Raw genomic sequence first — 26,365 nt, 5'->3', positions numbered from 1 at the left:
GCTTCCTTTGGCTTCTTTCCCACACTCAAAAATGTCAAACTATGAATTCCAGACCCTGCTTCTTCCTTCCAGAATGCAAAGTATCACCCTAGTCACACACACACACTCCTCCCCTCCCACTTCTTGTCAAATTCCACTGCCCATACTGACACCGGAGCAAGCTTTATATACTTCAGGCTGTGAAATCATCCACTTCTTCCCAGCACCTCTCAAGAGCAAACAGCATTCCTGTCCTCCTCTCTCAACAAACCAGCAGGTGAACACCCACTCGATCCTGCACATGACGTCTACCAAAGGAGGTTTTGCTGGAGTAAAACAAGCATTCAAGACGGTCTAGTTTTATAAATCAGATTACATACTCTTCCCTGCAGCTAAAATCTCATCTCCATATTTCCTACTTTCAATGCTTTTAACACAAATTAAAGAGGTAGTGAGAGGGAGAGCTTTCTCCTTCCATATTCTGTGCACAGGCAAATGGTAGTTGTATCACAAAGGTCAAGAAACAACCTCTTTTTACAAAACTTCCTGAAGTCTAACCCCAATACTATCCTTGCAAAAGCCAAAATCTCTACTCATAGTAACTCTGCAGTATGCAATAACTATTATGCAACATTTATATAGCAGTGCAACTGAATCTTAACTTTTGACTACAGTAAAATAATGTTCACAGTCAAAGAAGGCCAAGTATTTCATTATCTGCAGGCTGGAAAATTTAGACAAGTCTTCAAGGACTGAGGCTTTGCAAAGTGCAAGGCGTCAGCTGCTGTACCTTACATATCTGACAACATGCAATGTCACAAACACCAGCACCAGAAGGTTGTAGCTACATCTTGGTACCAGATAATATGGCAGCCTTTTTCTTTTTACAGAAGCCTGATCAGAAGACTACAGCCAAGCCATAGTTCAGAATTTAATAATTAAGAGGATCATTACACTGAAAATGTGAAGCATTTCAGGTTTAAATTATGAATGACAGCAACAGCTCAAGGTAATGTGTATTATTACACATTTTCATTCACCTTTCACTCTTATAAATACATTAATGAAACTTTCAACAGTGGCTTTTTGTACACTGTCAGCAAATAGATGTCTTGATGTACGTTCACCATGCACTAAATATTCAAGATTCTGTACCTAAATTGCCCATAACTGCACATAGCGTGCTTTTAATTAACCAAGACAAAACACAGGTTATTACCTCTTCTAACATTAGAGTCACAAGACCTATCTTGTATCAAAGATCTGCCCCACACAGGAGCACTCAGAGAGTATCAATTCACCTTAAAGGATTCCAAAAGGTTGCTGAAGCTTCTGTGCCTTTCATGGATTGGTTTTGATTGACCCCACATCGTTGACCAACTGCTGTTGAATCCCCCTAGATAGACATTTATGCTAATTTAACTGAATTCAAAGGGCTCGTTTTGAGGGTTACATCCTTTCAGGGTTACACTGCAGTCAGCAGCATCTTCACTTTTACCACTATCCTAGCACCAAGGCAGAAAGCCCCCTGGACCCAGGGTTTCCCATTAGACACCCAGCACAAATGCAAACCTGTAAAAATACAAATCCTTGACTGACAAATGTCTACTGAAAAAACGCAAAGAACCTGTATGAGAGAATTCCTGAAAATCAGGAATGCCATTACCCATGAAGCACCTGGTCTACCAGTGTATCTCAAAAAGGTCATGAGGCAAGTATAACCCTAGCACACCAAATGGGAACATTTGGCTCCTTCTAAGTGCAGTAACCTCATCAGAATAGTCATCAGAACAGTTGAATCAAATCTGACATTTATATCTCTATAAATAATGTGTGAGCAAAAGTAAAGACAAAGCAACATTTGCAGTTCAGGGAAAGACATCAAAGTAAACATGTCCCTAGTACTCAAATGTTAAACTACATGTGGGAATCTGATGATCTTTTGAATGGCTGAAAGCTAGGACACAGAGGAAAGGGCATCTTGTTTTTAAATTAATTATTAATCAATCTTTTCAGCCATCAAATCCGTGCAATGACTCATCCACTTGCTTTACCAAAGTCTAAACTGTTATGGGGAGACTGCAATTCCACTGGAACATTACCCTCCTGAGTAATACTTAACCCTGTACATATGAGAAAGGATTTTAGTAATTTCGTTCCTCTCCCACAAGCTCACCAAGTCCTCATTATACCTGGAAAGAAAAATTCCTCCCCCACCAAAACAACAACAGCAACAAAAAAAACCAAAACAAAACAAAAAAAAAATCACCAAAAACCTCACCCAAAAATGTCACCAAAAAAAGCCCAAGCCAGAAAGAAAAAAAAGAGAAAAGGTAAAACAGGATGTAGAATTTTACATTGAGAGAAAAAAGAGAAGATAAAGTCCACTGAAGTCCACCTCAGTTATTCATTGCAAAGCCACTATTCTTCCAACAACAGCATGCACTGTAAATAATAAGAGGATTCACATATTCAGAAATCCTCAATTATCATGTCATTGAATTATACAATTCTTCTGCGCTCATTCAGACAGTTTCTACTGTCTGAAGGCATTTAAAGAACTGTGGATTGATAGAAGCTACTTTTTAAGTTTACAAAATTATGAACTTGATCCTACACCCCACATCCATGCAAATCTCTTTTCAAAGTTTGACAGCTCTACTAAATAAACTGAGCTGCAAGACTGCAGCTCCGTTAGTGATACCTATGTACAGAGCTTGCTCTTTTCCTGTGCTAAAATTATATCAGAACACTACAACACATTTGCATATCTCCCACACATGTAACTTTTTGCCAGCAGTAAGAAGACGACATCAAGGCTTAGAAAACGTACCAGAAAGAGATAGAAGGAGAGGGTGGAGTTTCCTGCAGGAACACCCAGGCTGAAGTCCAGCAGCTCCCAGGGAAGGTGCTGCGTTCTACCCGCCCGATGCCTCCCGATCAGGCTCCCGCTTACCAGTGTCAAATGTGAAACTCCACCCAGGAAACAAAAAGCTTCCTATTGTTTCTCCCCTCTGCAGCCTCCTGGCTACTACCAGGAAAACCAGCATCACTTCACCCTTTTTCCCTAAGAATGATTTACATCTTTCCCTTTTACTATACTCAGCCTTGGAGCTACCACAGAATATGAGGAAAAGGAAAAGAAGTCACCGCTGGGTTACCTCCCCTAGTCTCTCCTGCATGGCTTTTCTGGAAATATTTCTAGTAGCAGCCGAGAGTGCTGCTGTTGATTTTAATCATGCGGAAGTAATACGAAATTCACATGACTACTGTCAGGATTCCAGACACACAAGTTTTGCAAAACATCAATTAAAACAATCTGATCTTCCAGCTTTTACCTAGGAAAGCTATAAAAAATATTACAAAGGTAGCAGTACTTCGGGATAAGTTTGATTTACACATTGGTGCATAGTTATTTTCAGAAAAGCTTTTCATTAAAAAATAAAAATCATGACAGCACTGAAGATTTCTGGCACTTTACTTCCTCCAAAGATGCCAATGCGGAAAAAAATAATCTAACTGAGCCAAATAAAAGCAAATAATAAAAAGTCATAAGAATATACCTGACTTGCCATGAATAATAAAGTGTTACTAAGGTGTGAGAGTGAGTTTAGGTGGTTTTGGAAGTCAATAATGGACTCTATTGTTATTCAAGGTATGCTACACACTAAAAATTCTAACTTGAATGCTCAAATTATAGGGAGCCTTCAAGACCTTCCTTCTGTATCTTTCCAGTGGCCCATTTTTACCAGTCCCATCCTACACGACATCCCAATAGCTAAACTCAGTTAAAATTCAAGTAGAACAAGACAATTCATCTGAAACTCAAGAAAGTCAAATATTGTGCAGGAGAATTTGTAAACAAGCCCCTTCAAGTGTGACAGTGTAACAATAACTAACAGACCAAATACAATTCCCCGCAAATCATTAAAACTTGTTTTGTTAATAATCATGTATGTTAGCTGCATGGGAAGTGCCTTTGTAACATAACTTGATTAAGACCCAACTAGAAAAAAAGTGAAATAATCAAAAATTATTTTTGTTAGTATCAAATTAGGCCAAGTACACATCACATACACAGAGATAAGATCAACTCCAGGAAGCAGGCTTTTTAACACCAGCACACTTAAGATCTAAATTGCCATGGACTGTGAATGGAAAAATGCAGAACCGCATAAAAGGAAGGCAAACCCTGCTTACAAAATAGCAGTGAGTCAGCTCCTGAGGACTGCTCTATGACTGCTGTGAAAACAAGATGCACATTCCTTATGCACACTCTGACTGTACAGAACCAAAACAAGCCCATCCCCTAAATATGCTGTTAATGGGGTACATGACACTGCAGAAAAGATGTCAAGAAACATCAGTAACAGTTTAACCCATGCAAACTTCAGAAAATATTCTCAGCCAGTGCTGATCCACAAAGCCTTTTAATCATACACACATCTGCACACGTTTGGGGCATTTAATAAGCAATAAACACTTGTATCCCTGGCCTCAGATCAGTAATAGCTTATCTTGGGGACACCTAACTCTAAAAGGTCCTTGAGATATTCATTTAAAGAATCACTTTCTAAGATGCCATGACCCTTGAGCTTGTCTAGTTCCATCAGCTGTAATCAGACTATCTAGAAAACCAAGAATAAACACCAAGGCCTTTTGCGACAGACAAGCTATGAAACTATTAATATTAACAAGCAATTTAATACCATAAGAAACAAAACATAACATCACTACTGCACTCATTTATTTAGAGAACACAATTACATTTTCCCTCATTCAAAAATCCAAGATAAATGGTGGGCTTTCATAAACTATCTCGCTCTTAGCAACTGCCCTTGGCTGCAAGCAGCTTTCCCCTTGACCACACTATAGCTCATTTTTTTCTTGCTGTTTAGGGATATCTGGGGGCTTTCTGGTCTTCTGCTCTTTTTACTGTTTTCAGATGTTATTGGTGAACAGGGCTTTTCCTGGTATATTGATTAGTTAAGAGAAAAAAAATACATTCAAAGAATTAACGTGGCACACATGCTGGGAAAAAAATATGACCACGGAATATCATGCCAGTACACACTGAATAGAAGCACACTGTCCAAGCCCTCTGAAAAAACAGAAACCTGGAAACCAGCTCATTTCAGGGAAAGGATTAAAGGTTGTTTTTTCAGGTGTCCTTGCACACCAAATCCCTCTGCCAGACATTGCAGTTTATCATTGCTGAACACTTATACTGCAAAACTACCTAGAGACCTCAAGTAGGTCAAGACCTCAGCATGCAAAGTACAAAATTGATGCATAATACTTGACAGCCCTTGCCTCATCATATTTTTCAATTTTAAGTGTTTGTCTTCCCAGTAGCAGAGCTATTTGAACAACCCATAAAAGGAAAAGAAACTCAATAGCACTGTAAAAAACCCACCCAAGTTCCATCACCAATGTATGAAAGTGCTATCCAACACACAAGGAAAACAGAAGTAGCTCTGCCCCTCATTAGGATATGACACAAAGACCCAGGTGAAAGTTAAATCAAAGCAGGTTTGGGGCTTTTTAGGTTGGCATACTTCCAACTACTCTAAGAAAGACAGAAGAGGCTGTTGAAATAAGCTTTGTTTAATGTTTATGGATGAGAGCGCCAATTCTCATTTTCCCATCTCCTACAACCTAGAACTTACCCTCTCAGTGAAGGGAATAGTTTCTCAGTTGCTGCCTTCAGACTGAACCATGGTTGAGACAGAGCAGGGGTGCAAAAGCAAATGAAAAGAAAATTTAAATGAACTGCAGGGAGTGGAACTAGTGTGCTACAGCTCACATTTGCATCCCCTGAATTAGCTCAATTAAAGGTGAAAAATATGCAATAAATCTGAAATGAAGCTTAACAAAATGATAGAGTTCCTGGCAACATGATTATTTTAACAAGTTGACAGCCAGTAATTTCAAATTGCCTCAGTTTAAATACACATACCAGGACAGCACAATCCAGAGGAGTGGGCCAATACACTCCTGCAAAATTAGCTGTGCTTTATGTATCAAGTTCTCCCTTCTGATACCTCCCAGCTCCATCATGACCCACATCTGCCTTCACAAATACTCACCCCGATCCTGCAGAGGTTACCTGCAGCTCTCCATCCCATTCCCCGAGCTGAAAAGGAAAAACTAGTACTGCTGTGAACTTGACTGCAGGTTACCACCAATCAGTGACTGTGCAAGGACTAGAAAGCACAGAGACTTAGGAAAAAACAGCCATTAGCCTTCAGCCAAAAAGTGGTGACTTGAGAGGTGGCTGTCTGGTTCTATCACAGCCCACTGCTTCTTGCGCCTAAAGAACAACCCCATGCAGCATCCCTATTTCCAGTCCTTCCCACCTCACCATGCCTCAGGAATATCTACTGCTCCCAGCCTTCAGCAGCACTGCCAGCATCTCAGCCTGGTGTCATGGCAGGCAGCAAGTCATCAAAACACACGACCTGCCAGAAAGGCAAAGCCTGTGGGACTGCCAGATCCAGTTCCAAACAGGACAGCTGGACACCAGAGTGCAGCTCTGGTACCAGCAACAATCTGGTGGGGTGGGGGGGAAATAGTGGAGTGGCATTTGAGCTCTGCCTTTAAGCCTTAAACTACGATGCTTCCTCCACAGTAAACATTGAAAAAAACAAACCAGACCCAAACCTGTGCAGTGCTCCCCTCAACTACCACAGAACTTCAAACCAGCACATGGTAGGGCCAGGAGGAAGGGGCTGTATGGTCTTTTCCTCTCTCAAAAATTTCTTTTCATGGACTTGTTTTTCCCCCAACATTTAAAATATCAGTAATGTTAAAAATCATTATATTCCTTAAATAATTACTTGAACCACCCATGAAAATTGTTTTGCAGTCTGCCTGGAAAAACATTTACCTCAGAAAGTAGTAGATTCAATTTATGAGCAGAAAAATAATCCCTTTTTTTTCCCAGCTCCTGCAGAATGTAAGAGTTAATGAAATGGAAAAGAAACTGATGCTTTATTGATCAAAACAATTCTAATTACACATAGAAGACTTTTCCATGTTTCCAGTAATACACTGAGCAAAACCCACTTCATGAAATGCAGTCAGATAAGCAGAAAGTTTGGGAGTTCATTGCTCAGCAACAAAGGCCAGATTTTATATCTCCAATCACCAAAGGCAGTGGAATGTTATAATTGCAAGCATATTCTAGCACTTGAAATAATAAATAGAACTAGAGAAATGTTTTATTCATGTAAATTTAAAATTTTTCTAAAAGAGGCCCATAAAAAGCTGTGGACAGAGTAACACAATATAACAGCTAAACCACAGAAGCACTAAAATAATTGAGCAACAAAGAGCTGTTTGTTCATTTTTTCCTTGCAAATCTCCCTCTCTTCCCCCATCTTTACTATCGGAGATGCAAGGCAATAATGTCACCAACATCTAATGGTAGGTCCGCTTTACCATCATGTGCAAATACACCACTACGAGTCATGTTGGGCTTTTCTAGACAAGGAAAACCTGGTGTTGAAAAGGTCAGCTTTTCTCCAGTCCAATCTCTCCTGTGGTTTCTCAATTGCTGGGAGTGTTTCATCTCTCCTGAAACCAAATCAGATATGGACAAGGACAGGCAGACCTTACTCTTTGATGCTGCACCTCACTACACCGATTCAGTGCTCCAGTGTGCACTCAACCTCTGAGAAAACAAGAACTGTGATGGTGCTGCCTTCTTCAAAACAGCAACACCTACCAAAGACAACAGACGAAGCTTGAGGGAGCAACATATTGAGAATCACTTCCCATCTATCCAAAGGCACCTCCTGAGATTCCAGTCAAGAACTGTGAGCAGGTAGGTATTTCAAAACAACATCATAATATGTCAAAACACATAGCTAAGAATACTGCAGCCCACTGAATTTGATACACATCCAGTAAAAACAGGTCTGTGAACACAAACCATGCAACAAGACATTACTCCAAGGAAGGCTGACAGAGAGCAGTGCAGCATTTTGACCCTGCTCAGATTTTTCTCTGCCATAGCAAGCTGGCAACAAGCCCTGCCAGGCCATCCCCTTCCTCCCCCGTGCTGTGTCGGTGCCACTGCCCGCAGCCAGGCTGGGCTCAGGCTCCAGAAGGACAAGCTGGAAGCAGCTCAGCTCACTGACCCGTTGCTGTGAGGACTGGCTTTTGCTACCAGTAATGGACAAGTCTCCTGTCTAGGCAAAGAAATACGAGAGCACAGGGAAAAAGCCACCAAAGTGGGGCTGTTCTCCAGCTATTTTCCAGTTATTTTCCAGTTTCAGTCTCTAATGATAACACTGAAAATTCTGCTGGAAGGAGAGGAAGAAAGAAAAGATAAACCAGCATGAAAATTGTAACATTGGAGCGAGATACACAGTTCTTTTCATTGCAAAGAATTACTCAAAATGACATCTATATCTCTACTAAGGAAAATATTGCTTCTGCATTGAGGAAGCCTTGGCAATAACACCAATGCAAGCAAAAACCAGTTCACCATTTTGGAGGGAATTCCAATCAATTTAATTTATTTGTCAGTTAATAAGCTTCTAATTACTGCTTCTGGCATTGAAACACACACACAGGAAACAGCCCTTGCTCTCCAATCCCCTCACCATACCTGCTTCTGGCAGTGGGGCAGCAGGACCAGCAGTCATTCTGGTTTCCAGTCAAAGGTCAGCATTGCTGCTTCTTATGTGCGTATAGTAAACAAATAGCTTTATACAGACAAGTTGTTCTTAAAACAAATCAGAAGCACATCAAGTGAAATGTGATCTAAAATAAGCTAGCAATGTTTCAGAATACCACTATTTCCCCTGGCACTTCAGGATGCTGCAGTTGCAGAAATTCCTCTAAAATAATTCAAGACTTAAAGCTTACGCTGCCACAAAAAGAGGTTTCCAGATAGAAATGTTTTATAAATACCCACACACTCCATCACAGTAACCAGACCAGAACACTTGCACAGCAAAGCCCCTAGCCACACTTTAATATTTTGTTCATTGAACTGTATCAGTCAGTATTTTTTTTCTTGCTTCCCAACTATGCCAGTAAAAATCTTACCACAAAAGTCCTTCTAAGTGATTACAAAATTTTTCTGCCTGCATAAACCGTTCCTTTCACAGGACATGGTATAAGCAGTACTAGCAAAAAAAATTCCTCTCATACCAGTAGAGGAACCTGAGAAGGAAGCAGTGAGACCAGGTAACCAAAGTGAGCAAGCAGGAAGGGTGAAAGCAAAGAAGAGCATTGCATCAGTCTAGCTTATGTGTACAGAAAAAGGCAGGAAGCAGTAATTGCCCTCACACCACATTTGTGCCAGCAGAAATGAAGCTGCAAAGTCACAACACTACTACAAGAAGTAACAGCAGGAAAACACTGCACTCAGGTCAGACTGACCAACTTGACTGTAACAGACCTGGCATTTTGTTTTCTATTTGGATTTTTGTGTCGTGTTTTGTGTAATGTATAACCTTGAGAAACAAACATCGCAGAGAAACTCAAGCATAAGCCTTTCCATTTATGTCAAGTGGATGCTAATCCTATTTTCCTGAGGAGTTCAAGTGTCAGTTGTGTTAACTGTTTCACTACTGATAAGATACTTAGCACAGTTTCTTTACTAAAACCTATCTCACAACTCCAAGCCACTTATGAGCAAAACCATCCACGTATTCCCCACCCAGGAGTAAACATCTCCACTTTTCCTAATGAGCATCCTTATAATGCAGATCCATCCTGGCTATGGGAAAAACACTCAATACTAAGAACAGAGAAGCACGGGTTAGAAAACAACAACAAAAAAAACCTTAAGACCAATTCAGTACACTTTTAAAGACTTGCCTGTCTGTGCTTCCACTCAAACATAAATCTTCTCTGTACTCCCTCTGTTTTGTTTTTTTTTTTTAAACCCCAGATCTGCTGCAGGTTATCCAGCCTGCCACATCACATCAACACAGAAACCAGTAAGGCCTGGCTGAAGAATTTAGGTCAGCTTGTCTGTGGAGTACATAAGGTCTTCCACAGAGCCATGAATTTCCTAGTAATGCTTCAATAATCCCTCTTCATCCTGCTATGCAGCTATTACACCAGGAACTGCTAGCTTTCCTCTAACTCCCCAACAAAGACTCTCCACAGGAGGGATGTTTGCAGGCAAATGAGCCACTATCTCTTGCTTGGGAAGCAGGAAGCTGGTTGTTCAATCAAATAAATGCTGATTCTTATTTCCCAAGACAAAAAACAAAAACAAAAAAAAAAGTGAAGTATTCACAATGGATGCTAGAAAAAGAGTCTCTATCTTTTAACCACACCAGGAAAGATACAATCAGAGCTGAAAACTACCTCTAGAACATGAGGAATAATTTTCTTAACAGATTTTAAAACTATCCTCACTTCTTCCACCTGGGTCAATAAATAAAAAAATAACAAAAATGTGACTAATAAATTCAGTCTAAGCTATAGAAGCTGGTATTTCTGCAGAGAAAGCATCACTTGAGTGAAAAGACATTATGCCGCTGCATAGAGTGCTCCCTCTAACAGCGAGTTGCATGCCACTGCCATCCCAAGCATTGTACAAGCCCACATAAGTACTAGTCCTGTTCATAAAGGATCTCTAACGGCACACAAAAACATGCAAAGTCTTTACAAAACATGGTCCTCAGAGCAGGAGTTCCACATAAACTGGAGGGCACCGTTATGTAAGACAAAAACCCCAAACTGAATACAATAAATCAAAATCTTGAACTTCTGTCTTCATACTAGATGAACCTAACTAAATCTTCTCAAGTATGACAATCTGTAAGATGTGAATGCAAGAATAACTACCAGTTTCCAAGAACAGTTACAGACATCTCAGCAAATAAAAACATAACAAGAAAACTGAGAGTTGGTTTTGTCTTAAAACCCATCATAACTACTAACTCTGTGCTTTACAGTTCCTACATAACACACCCCTCATCAAAAGCTAGCACTGAAGTCTCCCAACTAGAACAAAGAATAAAGCTGAGGAAAAACCTTTCCTCAAGACATCAAACTGCTCTTCAACATTCAAACATTTGTTAAGAGCATTCCTAGCCCATTCTTCACAACTTACAGAAAGATGAAAATGGTATTTGCAATCACATACTGAGCAGTACTGCAAATTAGATGTAGCAAATCAAGTAGCCCAGAAAACGTGCTGCATTTGTTTATGTTCACCTCAGCTCTGTTAGAGAGCTCAGACACATAACACACACCCATGTGTGTTAGACAGGATGGGGCTATCTTTACTGGGCCTCCATTGAACCACACATGTTAACAAGACCTTCCAAAGAATGTAACTTTTTGTAACTAATGACCACCCATAACTTAACTCTGCATCCAACAACCCTTCCCATGACTGGCTCAGTACCTGATCAGGCTGTGCTTCTCCGCCCTCCTCCTCTGGCTTCAGCAGGGCTGAGCGCTGGCTCCTGAAGGCTCCAGCAGCAGGAATACCAAGCCACACTCTGATGATCACTTTCTCATTTTGACAAGCGCCACAGACTCCTCCTATACGAAAACAAACTCCTGTGAATCAAACTGGCCAAATGAAGTGGTCATGGTGGTGGGGGTCAGAGGAATGCCACTCTGCAACACAGAAGACAAAGGTTACTCATCTTTTGCTGACTGTGCTTCATCTCTAGGGAGGACTGAGCACATCCTTGTTTTAATAACTTTGGAGCTACTCTAAATGAGTTGTCCTATTCTCAAAGGCCATAGATCCCAAATGAGCAATTTGTCATTTCCCACATATTTTCTTAAACATATTGGCTCATCCTAACTTAACCAAGAGCACTGCTATTTCTACATCATCATCTCCCTACAGCACCACAAAAGCCAGACCAGACCCCAATCATGTGGTAGCTGCACAGTGCACATGCTCCACACAAACACTTTGATGACGCTTCAACTACTGCATTACAGCCCTGTGCCAGGCAAGCAAACCACTTTGAGTCAAATGAGCTGCTTGGAAAAATCTCAGGAAAACACCTCTGTTCTCTGGGATGAACAAAATAGAGAAAAAGTGGGATTGTCCCCCTCATTCTTCAGCCCAAAACTTCCACCAGCTAAGACCCAGCACGGCTGCCTTCACCTCCAGAGACCCAGAGGTTCCAGGGCTGTGCAGAGCACACAGATGGAAAGCAACAACTCAGCAAAAAGAACAGACTCCAGCAGGTAATTCATGAATATTTATTTTAGTTTGCTGCTTATTAAGTATGCCTTGTTATAAATCAAGTATTTTACAGTAATTGCCTCCAATCAACAAACACAGGGAAAGCTGCTATATAAACCAGTGTTGCTCCATATGCAAAAGGAGTCCCTTAGCAACAGGCAGGATTCTACAGGATTCTCAGCGTGCAGCCAGCTGACTGCCACTGCCTCACTGCCCTGCTGCGTGCCCAGGGCAGTCCTAGCACTGCCAACCACAGCACCCTGTGCCAGGGTGCCAACACCAGTGCTGCAGGTGCTCACCTGGGATGGCAAGCCCCAGGTACACAGGCAGCCCTCCAGAGCAGAGGATGCTCCACAGGCAAGGACAAGCAGCTGCATCCCCTGCTTCAGCCCCCAGCCCAGTGCCTGCAGCAGAGCTGTTCTGCTTAAGGGTCTGCAGCCAGCACCAAGAGCAGTGCACTCGCCCACTTGAGCTGCTCCCAAACCACTGCAGAAAAAATGCAAACACATCCTCCCCCCAAATCTCCCTTTAATTTTCTTCTGAGGCTTTTTCAGGAGTGGCACCCACTGGCACTCAGAAGCACACAGGAACAAGCCCTGTGTCAGCTTTCCACTGAGATAATTTTAAAGGTCAGCAGGAACCTGCTGTTCCAGGTTTCTTCTTAGCAGTAGAGACTCAGGATAAGGAGATGGGGAAAACACTGTCAAATCCTCAAATAAAATATGCCTCATAGACTTTTCTTCTTGAAAGGGCTCAGGGTAGTCAACTGGTCTCAGGAGAAGCAAATCTTTTTATGCAAAACTGGAGTTTTCAGAGACTCTAGGTTTTTAAATAAATGGAGGAAAAAAACCTGTGACTAGATACTTTCCAAGGGTCTAGAGCAAGCAGGCTTCAGAACAGACCTTTGGATCATACTTGAGGTCTAACAGAGAATGCTCACACAGCCACGGGGCCATTCACCTTGGTTGTTGCTGTAACCCTTGTTTTTCATGAGGTCAGGGAGCCATGTAAGAAGGGCCTGAACAGAGTTCACCATGCCCTCCAATCCCTCCTCAGCAGCACTCCCAAAGGCAACAAACCATTCCTGAAAACAGCAGGCAAAGGCAGCTCCCACCTTCAAAGTAGGACTGTGGTTTTTGAGAGTGTATCAGCATTTAAGGGGCCAGGAGAGGCTGAACAGCACCACCACCACACTTGGCAAGGCATGGGAAGAACAAGACAGCTTGTCTTCAGGAGCTGTATCACAATCTGAAATACTGCTGAGGTCCATCACCACCACCCTCCCCTTTCCATAACAGGCTAAACACATGGATTGGATCCTACCTGAGGAAATGTAAAGGATGACAAATGACAAAATACTTACAAATTTTTGGTTTAAAACAAACAAAAGAAAACAAAACCAAACAAACAACAACAACAAAAAAACCCTAAAACAAAAACCAATCTAAAAGCAGAAAAAGCAGAACTTGTTATATAAATCATAGCCGCGCATAAGTAGATGTTTGGGCAATGCCAAGACCAGCGAAGGATTCTTCCCTGCAGTTCTTACCACAAAAATTCTCATGGAATTTGTTCCAAATCCCATTTGTCAAATTCTCACTTTATGCTACTTCCTTCACCTCCCTCTCCCACTTTTGAAGTGACAACCTCAATTTATTAAAACAAAGCAACATCTTCCTTACAGAAACATCTGCTTCGATACAAGAATACACACCCACTGGTATAGTCAGTGCTTGGGACTGTGGCTATGAAGGAGATTAAATAAGGAGCACATGCACCACTTCTCTTTTAACCTTGGCCCCTCTGGCACTCATTCACTTCAATACTTTTCTTTCAGGGCCCTACAGCATAGGGAAAGACACCACATTTACATTGGGGTGTTGGCAACAGCCAGTGCCAATTTCATCTGAATCACAGCCAAGCACTTGGCACTTCAGGCATAACACATGCAACCTCCAAATGCCACGTCCTATATACAGTGGCTGCCTCCATTTGTACAGTCACTTGATCAAACATCTTTTCCATTAAGGAAAACAATACTTCTGATGCTTTTAACAGGGAAACAATCATTGTTAACAGACTGAAAAAAACCCTCGACAATTCACTTAGAACAAATCATTATGAATTCTATAAAGAAATGAAAAGGAGGGAAGTCACAGTATTTTGGGGAAGAAGTAGATATTTTGGAATAAAAAGCCCAAACTCCCAGCTAATTAAATAAGTAAGCAGTTCCAGTCATTAGAGGTTTAATTTCAGCACAGCTCAATAATTGTCAGTTCTACATATATCTCAAAGTACCCAGACAACAGCAGACATTTGACAATCTCTTCAGTTAAAATGCCATCTTCCTCCCTTGCTGCTGCATAAGAAAAAACAGAAACCAGCACACAAGAAAAGTGTCATACCATCAAGAGAGAAGAAAAGCCCCCAGCACAGATACCTCCTATAGAAATACTGTCAAAAGTAGCACGCAACCTAACCAGATAAATACCAGATTTTGTTACTATCTCTGAGTAAGTTTTGCAATTAGCTGAAGCTCATTTGTGGCCACCCTGCTACTTAACATTCCTGCTCTCTCCATGGTATGTGCCTGGGAAAGGCATCTTGCCCACAGCAGAGGGTGGGCTGGAAGGCAGGACTTCCCTTTTCAACAGCAGTGCAAGCTCAAATTTGCTCCAGCTGGTCTTGAAACCACACTGCCCTTGGAAAGCACCTTAGGCACTGCTCCTGCTACATGGGAGCCTACAGGATCCCACTGCCACTCCCCGCAGAGCTCATTGTCCATTCTAGGCCTTGCTTTTCACATGACACCCAACACCCAGATTAATTTGGGAGCTCCTTGTAATTCCTCCCTTCTCTTGGTGGCCACCTCCTCTTCCCCCATCCATGAGCCAGAGGCTATGTGCAAACTCCTCCCCACTTCCTCTCTTCTGCTGCAGACAGCAGGAATAGAGCAAATACATCAACAAATCAAACCTTGCTGGTCAAGCAGGCAAACGCCCTCACTGCTGCAGCTAACTCATTGTTTGACCACAGGCAGTAGAGAGGGGGCTGCTGCTGCTGGAAGCTCTGGTATTACACTCCTCAGCAGATAGCAAACCAGAGCTGAGATTTTACAAGTTCAAACAGCAAAAAGGTAAAAACAATCAGACACTGAAGAAGTCTTATCATGAATGAGGTGACAGAAATCAGCAGCTATGAGAGTGTGGAGGGCCACCATCCTCTCTTAACACACAAAAGAAACAGCAGAGAAGGGGCACTCTGCTGTTTCTCAGCTGCACACTGCCTGTTTCCAGGCTGCCCTGGGCCACTGTGCACATGGACAGGCTACAATCTTAAAATACAAATGAGGCACGTGCAAACCATTAGGCAAAACCAGGCTTGTATTAATTCAACCCATAAGCTTCAGGCACCCATTACATTTCATGCAATAAATTTTTTCTAATACTTTGCTTCAAGCTGAAAACTTGGCCATCCCCCTGTGAGCACGAAAGCCTTGTTTCTGGAATGAGGCACCTTCAAACAGAACTCATACACTTTCCATTTGCAGAACAGCATATATAACCTCATGCTTTATAATTTCATGTTATATTTACTCACACTTCTCTCCACAGCTTTGTTATCTCCTTTTCTTTGCCACAATACTACTATTTTCTTTTGTAATTTTGCATGTTCCTCATGTTTTTATTTTCAGGCTCTACTATCTTTTTTCTCCTGTAACTCGGGCCTCAGTGGTTTCTTTCTTTAAAATCAGTTTGGGTTAAACTGATCAATGCTAATAAAGACACTCTTAAATTCACCTTTCAATATAAGTACATGCTAAATTAACTTTCACTAAAAATAAACATAGCATAAATACAAGTTTTAAACACTGGAAAAAAGTTCTTGTCCAAACCTGCGCATTTTTTACTTTTCTGAATGAGTATTAGCACAATTTTGTTTCTCTCAGTCCACTCCTTTTTATTTTTTCCTACCTGCTTTTCATAGGGACACCAACACTGGTTAAACTCACAATTTCTGCAGCACCAACAAGCCTTTATGTATCTGCATTCCTCCACTTCCTTGTTTCCAGAGCCAATACATTTGTTGTCAGAAGGATAGAAAAGGAGAGGAGCAAAACCATCAAACCAGTTTTTCCTTCCTCTCTACTATCAAGGCCAACAAGGCAAAACTGTGAAGAAATTTAGTACGGGTTATAAACCATCAAATATTACTTTAAAACACTCAAGTGCATGAGAAGTTTCATTTCCCTTTTGTCAGTTCCTCTGCTAAACTAGGTAGGTTATACTTTGTTTCTAATTTAATTAGTTAGACAGTAAGTACATAAAAGTTTCTGTAGGGCAGCCATTGAGAGGAACCCTGTATGTGGACTTCTCAGTTTGTATTTTGAAACACCAGTCAGATTAACTGTGAAGTCTGGCTGCTCCGTGCATCCTTGATGAAGGCAATTGCTAATGCATGTGGAAAGTATGTGTAACCACAGTGGTGCCTGGAAACAAAGCAAGCCAGTGCACTACCTCTAACACTGCTCCCTCAAGTTTTAATGCAGAGACTATCAGGCCAAAGCAACTCCTAACCTCCCTTTCCATGATCTGTACACAAACCACCATTTACAAATATGCAATAGGGACCTTTTTTTCCCCCCTTATTCATTGATATTTGCATTGGTTTAGTGGACAAATTTATACAGAACAATCCAAACCACATCAGCTTAACACCATGTTCCTCCAACAGGACTGCAAAGGCAACAAAATGTCTATTACATAACAGTTCTGTATAAAATATTAATTCTCACAGAGGAAGCTCTGGAACCGAAAGGTTATTTTCAATGATTAACAAATCAGTGTTGTATAAGCTTGGTTATTTAATCAGTGTATTTGAGACAGACAACAAACCATACATTTTACTGACACAACGTGAAAAAAAATCAACTTTTTATGTGCACACATCAAAATATATCCATCCCTAGCACACTCAGATTCAGCAAGCCTGCACTAGGGTAATTGCAGGCATCCACATTTTTTATACAAGTTCTCACACCAGCTGAAAGCATGTAATTTCCTTTCCTTCCTGTCCTGCAATGGATGAAGAACAGGTAAATATTCAGACACCATATTCATACACACATCCTGTGGACTTGTTCTGTCCTTAAAGCTATAATCTCTGGTTGGAAAATCACTACAGCAAGAGTAAAGTGCTTCATTTTTTTTTTCCCTACAAAAAAAATCCCTGCTTTTAACAGGCATGTTGGTATCTGCACAACTGGCCAGACTTGAAAACATCATAGGTGGGGCAGCCCTGGCTTCTGTAGGACCCAAGGGCAATCAGGAATACCTTTTATAAAGAAACTAATCTCAATGCTGACTTGGAAAGAATGAAGTTCAAGAGAGGAAGAAAAGACAAGCCTGTATCTTGGCTGTGACTTTGTAGCCATTAGGTTGCATGAGGACAGGCAGGAGCCTGTCTCACTGCTTCATCAGGACTATAAAGAACCTTCATGTAGAAGGTTTTTCCTTTCTCTGTGTATCTTTACATAACGAATGCAGGGAGACGGCTCACCTTGAGCACCACTGTTTCCAGCAGATGGTCTAATCATATTTACTAGCCCCATGTGAGTGTCACAGGTAAGACATCTAAAACAGCAACAGACACTTTAGTCTGCCTTATTCATGGTCTAACCATGCAGGGGAAATAATCAGGAGATACAACTCAGAAAAATCCTGAGCAAATGAATAGAGAGCTTTTGAAACTCCAGTCTGAGAACTGTGCCTTTTTTTTCCCAAATTTATAAGCACAGCAAACAGTCTGAAGAGATATCTGATAGGAAAAGGTAACAACAGCCTTTAATTATCTATAGTGGCCATTCCTTAGGTTTGAGAAATCTTCCACTACAATTTTCTGGTCTTCAAAGTAGACCATAAGATAGAACACCTGAGATGCCTAACTTTTGACAAGAAGACCATATACAGAGGGGTTTTGTTTGGTTTTTTTTAACACTAACAAGGAGCAAGGCAGATCACAAGAATCAGACTATTTCTTTTACTGATCACACAATACAAAAAGCAAGACCATGATGAATAAACACAAATGCTACCCTCACTCACTGCTGGATGCCACATGCTTTCAGCCTTGTTATTTCTTTCTACTTCTTAATCAGAGTTACCTTTAACAAAAGAGGGCATCCAAAAAAAAAGAATATCTGAACAACAACCATCCTTCCTCCTCTTTAAGGGTAGTTGTATTTTACACCACGATTGCTTCTTAAGTCTTGAATGTCGCAATTACTTCAGTCTCAGAATAAATCACTTCTGAGGAAAGAGCTCAAGTGGAAAGAAGGAAAATTATTTTTGAGGCTACATGAACAATATGGTTTTGTATCCTGATTTATACTCGAAGAGGGAGAAGAGAAACTAAGGTATTTCTTTTAAAACAGTTCTAACAAAAGAGTCCTTGGTGCAGCCATACTCACTTCCCATACTACTGCTTGCCTCCAAGTGTTGGGCAAAAGTGGCATTTTGCTGGCTTGATTTCAAGAAAACAAGTTTTCTCCTTCCAAGGATATCTCCCTCAACATTCTGGCAGCTACTACATGAATGTCTTTTAACTTCTCTTCCTATCCATTTCCAGATGGGGGATAAGAACCTGTTCTTACTACAGCTGAAGAGAATACAGAAATAAATGAAAAGAGTTTCAATCCTTTTAATTAAATAAATTTGTGGTAAGAGAAAGATTGAAGCAGCGTCAGTTAAAATTAATGATGTGGAAATTAGTATTACTGACGGCATAAGGTGCCAACTTGACTTGTGACGCGCTTTTCTTTTTCACATGCCAAAACCAAGATGATTCTCAAGAAGTTAAACGCTAGAAATCCTAGCTTTGTTCTTTCCTAAATTTGCTTGTAATCTCTGAGGGGAGAAATTCTTTGGCAAGCAATTGGTACCTAGTCTTTGTTATATGTTTAAAAGAAAATTGCACTCAATTTGCTCCGACCAAAAGATCTTGAGCCAAACCCATCCCCAACGCAAGCAAGTCAAACTTTTAAAATGTAGCTCAAAGTGTTCTCAAGGTTAGAAGCATAGAATAGCCTTGAAACACTAATTACAGTTAGTACTAATTCCTTTCACAAAACATAATGCTGGTAACTGCTAGAGAACTGCATTTCACAAACACCTTTCTTCATATCTCAGCCCTGTGTGGATGCACAGCAGCTCACCATCACAGCCAAGAATAAAAGCATACGGATTCCAAGATCAAGCAGCATTAGCGTGACCCCAGAGAGCCTCATGCATGCATGTGGACTCATAAAACTATACATATGTGGAAAATTAGTCATGGACACAAGTCTTTGCATGGTGAAGTCCACAGACTTTTCACTGCTTGTTAAAAAAACATGTTTAAAATGTCAGTCATGCAAAAGCACAGGCAAGTCTTTACCTAAATGTAATATTCCAGGGGAAAAATATTTCCATTTTTCTTAACACAGCAATAGCTTTTTAGGTTAGTTAGGATATAATCTCCCCAACACCAAGAGACAAAAAATAAATAAATAAAACAGAAAGAAAAGAAAACCACAAAAGGAGAACTGTGCAGCCCTATTTCAATGCTAGCAAGAAATGGAAGAATTTAAATAGCAGAAACTGAAATAACAGGTTTTGTTCTTTCCACTGAATGTTAGTGTGCTGTTATATGTAACATCTAAGTATAACAAAAATTGCTAATTGTGTTTTAAGATATTTAGGGATCCACAGCAACTTCATGAATTGGAAGATAAAGATTGCTTTTTTGAAAGGAAATGAAAACCTTCAGAGTTCATTATTTCGTAAAATACTTATGCCAGAACTCTTTTTTTTTTTTTGCATCCAGTTGAGAAACTTGTTTACTGAGTTCCCTCATGTTCCCCCATTTGTGACTCAGGCTACTTCTCAGCAAAACAGCCTTCAGCCGCCCCACGGAGACAAAGTGCTTTAAGCCTCAGGACACCAACTCAGCAATCACAGTGCCCATGTACCTGTAGCTAATGTCCCCTCTGGCTCTTAGAGGTGCAGGAGATAGCAAAGGGAGAGGCTGGGCTGAGGTGCTGAGTCAGCACTCTGCCAACCCTCGGGAACCCCACGCAAGCAGGACCTGAGGCAGCCACTGGTGTCATCAGAGAACACACAGCAGGTAAGGAACTCAGCCTGCCTACAGGGCCTGATTCAAAACCCACTTACTGCTACTGGCTTTAACAGACTTTGAATGGGACCTCAATACAGAAGAAATGGGAAGACCTAGAGAATTTAAAAGAACCAACTTCAATCCAGGAAACTTCCCTTCTTATAAAATTGCACCAAGCCACAACACACATAGCTGCAAGTGCTTCTGACCACAGGAATGGACATATCCTTTCCTCCACCAGCCTTTATTCTCTTATCCTTTTGTCACTGGCAGGACTTACTGCAAGTCTAGCACAAAGCAGCATTAGCTTTTTTCCTCCCTATCCAGGCATGTAGTCATAAACAGGAGGCAGAGCTGTGGTCTCTCTGTACCACCACTTATGTATTGCTACACAAGAGGAGGAGGCAACAGGCACAAAGGGCTGAGAAAGAAGTGGAATACAAGAGCTACATTTCCGGTGTACAGCTATGTGCTAGTACAACGTTCACTAGTTAATCTTTCCAGGGCAAGCACCCAGGTGCTTTCACTCTCTCTGCTTTGTTATTATAGAGGTTGGCTCCTATTAATAATTACCTTCCTCTGACTGCAGCACACAGTCTTTCTTCAATGCTGGTACTCCTGGTGAGAATTCCTTTTCCAGATCTGAACACACCGGACAGATTACCATCCCCTCAAGGATGTCAAGACTGGAAGAGATATCTATTGTGCATACCTGGATCTTACAAAACAAATGACAGCTTAACACTGCTCCCTTCCCTGTATAATCTCACACAGCCATTGTAAAGTTTTAATACTTTTTGTTGAAATAATTACAATTACAAATAACAGCATCTATTTAATATTTCTACTATTATGTGCAAGAAAACAGACAGAGCAAACAGACAAGTGTTTTTGACACTAAGCAAGATACAGTCAAAGCAGCAAATGAGTTTACTATAAAGGCAATGCCCGCCTAGAGACACAGGAGAAAATTGTGTAAAAAAATATAGCCACAGAAGTATATTCCTAGGTCAGGACCTCATAAATAAGTTTCAACTAACAATAAAAGGTTTATAGGGCATTTGTAAGGCACAAAGAATGAATAGGATCCTGGCCCCAAGTAAAGCTTGGTGAATTAATTTAAGATGGCAATTAAGAGCAAATAACACAATACTAACCTTACCCTAAGTTCGAAGAAAGATGGTTTCCTTTTTCTCCAGGAAGAGGTGAGGGGAAAAAAAAAACCAAAACAAAACACCACCACGAAAAACAAGAAACAAAACAGAAATAAAAGAAAAAAAACAACACAGAGAAAGGGACTTAGCTACTCCATCTGGCACAAAAGTGTTTTTTTGATAGTTCAGAGCTGTGGGTTTAAAATCTCAGCCCTGTTCATGCAGATTTCTCCCATCCTAAAGTCCTCTCTCCCAAACAAGCGGGCATTGTCACTCCCCACCTTCAGTTTTACAGGCAGAGAATACTATCCTTTCCTATCACGGTGACAGACATAAGGCTGAAAAAACACCAAACACTTCCCTTAGTGTTTGGGGACTTTTTTTAAAGCTGTAACTGGCAAAGCTTACAAGGAGCGGGTACCTCAAAATGCTTTCTGCACCAGCAGCTAAAGTCAAGTAAAACATCACTTTCAGCACCACCATTACAGGAAGTACTGCTAAGACTTATCCACCAAACAACACCACCACCACTACCGTCCTCCATTTTCAAGTCTGAGTAACCTATCTTATAGCTCTTACACACTGGAAACATGCAGAGGAGAAAGTGCCACGGGCTGCAGGCGTGCTGTAAACGCAGAGCCTGAATCCCCCCAGTGACCGCAGACCAGCTCCCCTAAAGGATGCTGGGCAAGTCACAAGCCTTCTGTTCCTGAATTCGTATTTGTTTAAGAGCGGTGGCAGCACTTGTGACGGGGAGGGGGGGAATGCAGGTTGCAATACAGGAGCGGCTGTGCCAAGCTCAGGGATCCTAAAGGAGCAGGAGTCGGTATTGCCACGTACTGGGGAGCAGGGGGAAGGGAGGAGGCGCGCCTCGAAAAAACGGAGATGGTTATCTGACAAGGGCTTGTTCTGCCCTGAAGATGTGCTTTATTGACTGCCTTGGGCCTCTCTAATCTGCGTGAGCTGCAACACGACGCACAGCTGACCCCATACAAAAGCCGCACAGCTGGCGGCCCTCAGAGGGGCCGGATCCAACCCCACTGGCCTCGAAAGGGGCTCACAGTTCCAGCCGCATTCCCCAGCACCACGCCGCACTCCCAGCCCCGCTCTCACCGCTGCCCCTCACTCACGCGGGCACGTCCTGCGTGGATGCGCATCCCGCGGGAGAGCAGCGCGACGAGCGCAGCCGCCCCCGGGGTCCCGCCGAGGCGCACCGGCGCTGGCAGCAGCACCAGCGAACCGGCGCAGGCCGGTCTGCACGCGGAAAAAGATAAAGAGAAGCGCGAGGGAAAGCGCGGGGAGGGAGCGGCGGGGCTGCCGGTGACGATGCCGCCCCCTCCCCGCGGCCCCTCCACCGCCTGCCCAACCGCCTGGCGCCGGCCCCGCGCACGCCTCACCTCAGGGACGGCTCTGCGGGCTGCGGACCCCGAGAGCCGCCCGGCCGAGCCGAGCCGTGCGTGCGGCGGGGGCGCAGAGCGTCTCGGCGGCGGTCAGTCCCACGGCGCTGCCATGCGGGCGGAGAGGCGGGGCGGGCTCAGGCTCCTAGCAGCGTCCTGCAGCGCGCACCCGCATGGCTCAGCGTGCGGACAGCACCGGCTGCCGGCGGCGGCGGGGCCGGCGGGGCGGCGGCCAATGGCTCCCGCGGCGCCGCGCATGTGAGGGCCGGGCCGGGCCGGCCCCGCCCGCTCGCCCCCCGCGCAGCCGCCGCGCTCAGGTGCCGCGGGCCGGGGGCGGGACCGCCGGGGCTGCGCTGGGGCGCTGGGACGTGTCCGCGGGGTGCGGCGGGAGCGAAGCGCTGGGCGGCAAAGCCCGGAGGGTGCTCTCTGTGTGCAGGTGAATGGAACGCAGTGTGTGAGCCAAATAAAGCAGCGACAAGTTCACACTGCGTAGCTTAATTATTAAAATATTATCATGGGGAAGGAGGAAAGTTATTTTATTTGTCTGTCTAGAGCCCTTGAGGGAACCAAAAAGTCAAAGGCAGCTTTAGCTTGGACGGGGGGCGGCACCGCTGGGATCTCAGGGACGGATTCCTCCACGGCGGCTCCAGAGGCTGAACACAGGACACTGAGGAAGAAGCCGAGCTAACCCTGATCCTCACCCCGAAATCCACTAGAAATTTTTTTTTTCCCTTTAACTGAAAAGCCACCGATATCCTTAAATACTGAGCCGACATGTGACCAGACCTGCGGGTCTTTTTAACTAGATGTAATCTATTGCCTTTGAAAATATATTGGTCTTGATGAAGAATGGAATTTAAAAAAAAAACCTGCTTATCTTTTCCATATTTTATTTCCTCCCCATGTTTTCAAGAACTGGAGGAGATGGGAAGTGATTTTTGGTGCTTGTTCAGAATAGCTTTATGGCCCTTTAAAGACTGAGAATTTCCCCTTTATATTTTTAGATGCATTTTTAATCAGACCTTCTGGTCTAAATGACTGTATGATGTATCTAAGGTTACAAATGAAAGCACCTCTTAGCAACAATTCACTATGAGACCAGAAAAAATCAGGCCAGCTTGTCCTGCTCTCAGCTGTTCGGCACTATTTTCATACCGGAGTTTTCATCTGGTGGGGAATTTTAGCAGAGCTCAGATTTAGTCTAATGAGCTAATGAGTCAATTATTTTAAGCTTTGATTTTTATTACCTTCATTTGGCCTTTTAGCTATTTTCTTCCCTGAGATCACCATCCCTTGAGTTATTTTTGGCCAACATTTTAGACCTCACTGTTTTTTCAGTAAGGTGATTTTATTATCTATTTACTTATTTCTGCTCTGACCCAGTGGCCGAGGCACATAGGGTATGTAATACTGGGGCTCCACAGTGAGGGAGGGTTAATAGAGATAAAAGCAGTCCAATCTGGTAAACATCAAGGCAAGTGAAAACAGATAATAACAAGAGCTGCTGGCTGGGAAATCCTGACTCGAAGGCAGCTGGCAGAGAAATTCAAGCGGAAGAAAAAAGGATTTTTTCAGATGCCAGAGCTGGTCAGAGCTGGCTGAATCCACATTCACTTAGCAATCAAGATACTTTGCCAAGCTGAGGCACACCAGCAAAACAAACAAATGGCTCTGGGGACCTGAGAGAGAAGACACCTGGAACTGGGCAGATCCGGATCCAATTAAGATTCCCTTTCCGACAGGGCAAACACAAGTGTGAAGGACTCGCCTCCTACAGAACATATGCTGGGTTGTTTGGTTTGGATTTTTTTTTCTACTCGTTTTGGTATGTATTTAAAGGTAACGCAAATGGGTTTCAATTTAAACCTCTCTCCACCATCTCTTTCAAGCTTTTCTAGTAGAGACCTCTCCCACTGTTTCAGGTTTGGTCTTCCCAAGGCTCAAGTCTGAGTAATTTTGGGCAGCTCTTTCTACATTGCTGTTTCTGGCTCTGACCACCTAGGACATGCTGAGGTGGGACAGAAAAGAGAGGAGGGAAATTATAAATCTAAAAAAGCTCTGTTTGGGGCAGATAAAAATCCCAGCTGTTCTGTTATCCTGCTGTAGTCTATAGGAAAAAGTACAAGTCAGCCAACTCCAAGATACTCCATGTGATAAAAAAGATGCAAGAAAACAGAGGCTGTGGGGGGAAAATGGCTCTTTCCCATTTGCACAGTTTTGATGTTGGCCCTTTACAATTAAATAAACTAATATTTTTATTTTGATTTGTGGCTCAGAGAACTGAGTTAGTGATTACACTAACAAGCAATAGCAATGCAGCCACATGCCTCACAGGATAAACCAATCCTGTCTGGATTTACAACTGCATTTTAGTTTCAATTTTTCAAATTCCACAACCTTGAGTAGCCAAATATGTCATATTTTTCAACCTTATTGTTATCCTCATTCTTATAATCATTAAAAATTTTTAGAAAATATCAGCCCTCCAACAGTGCTACCATTCTGGCCAGGTTGAAATCTGACCATTCATACTGAGATGATTTCCAGTATTTTCCTTCTTTCACTCAAACAGCCATACTGTGCATCTCATATATACCTGCATGAAATTGTCCAGCAGATGTCCAAGTTCAGTCCACGGGAGCCACCTGCAAAAGAAACACCAGCAGAAGGTGAACATAAGGAAGAGATGGTGTCAAAAAAAGAGTGCACCAGTGTGTCCTCAGAAAACAGTGAGGAAATTCCATACTGGGAAATATTTCAGTCCTGGCTTTGAGTGGGCTGACAAACTTTTCTTCCAAGCAACTTTAAGATGAAAGGGAATTTTTATATAGTGGATTAGACAAGATAACCTTTAAAGATGCCTTCCAACCCAAACTATTCTATGATTCTATGATTAAGAAGTAGTGAGGTACCAGTAACTCGGGAAGAAGTGCGGACAGCTATATAGAAGAGGCACAGGCAGGGAATTGGCTTTCCCCTCTCCAGAAACGGCAGTTTGGCTTCATGGAATGGGCAAAGCATGAAGGGGAAGACTCCAGTTTAAATAAGGAGGAGGATGCATATGAGTCACTTCTCTTGGCTACTGGCCACCTGTTTTACAGAAAGAGTGTTTCTCAGTGCTGAACAGCTCAGCCCGTGGTGCTCACCCAGGACACATGGGCAGGACGATGGGGCTGGGGCTGCAGTCAGACTTGTCAGCCCCAGGGCCATTAGGGTCACCATGGCGGCAGCAAGGATGACTTCCCAGGCAAAACTGGGTGATGTGTTGGCAGCTGGTTTATTGTCCTGCAAGCAGATGTTGGCAAGGGCCTGCTTTGCATATGCCCACAGCTGGCTGTGGAGAGCCTGTTGCATGGAGAACTGGCCATGGGGTGTGGGGCTGTGCTTCCAGAGAGGAGAGGGAAGGAGAAGCCCCCGGGCTGTGATCCTGTGCTACCAGACTGTTAGAGCTCAGTCTGCCCCATGACCAGGACAAATTGCCAAACCTTTCAGAA

At 42.6% G+C, this 26,365-nt stretch overlaps 1 protein-coding gene across 6 annotated transcripts in view; it reads right to left on the bottom strand.

The window, feature by feature from the left end:
• LRRC8D (leucine rich repeat containing 8 VRAC subunit D) overlaps positions 1 to 25,488 on the bottom strand; it is a 54,709-nt gene extending 29,221 nt beyond the window's left edge. The window contains exons 1-2 of one of the 6 annotated variants that reach the window (XM_018912258.3): positions 25,468 to 25,488; positions 11,363 to 11,502 (exon numbers count right to left, since the gene is read on the bottom strand). The gene's annotated coding sequence lies outside the window, so the exon portion shown is untranslated. Of the gene's footprint in view, positions 1 to 2,812; positions 2,946 to 11,362; positions 11,503 to 20,893; positions 20,913 to 22,604; positions 22,725 to 22,871; positions 23,134 to 25,467 lie in introns of those variants that run through there. The other 5 variants (XM_030226667.2, XM_050977432.1, XM_050977433.1 and 2 more) reach the window with 5 other exon arrangements.
• Between the last annotated feature and the right edge of the window lie 877 nt (positions 25,489 to 26,365).

Source organism: Serinus canaria, chromosome 8 (genome assembly GCF_022539315.1).
Source record: "Serinus canaria isolate serCan28SL12 chromosome 8, serCan2020, whole genome shotgun sequence".
Lineage (NCBI taxonomy): Eukaryota > Metazoa > Chordata > Aves > Passeriformes > Fringillidae > Serinus > Serinus canaria.
The sequence above is the reverse complement of the archived record's forward strand: the minus strand, read 5'-3'. Positions and strand labels throughout refer to the sequence as shown.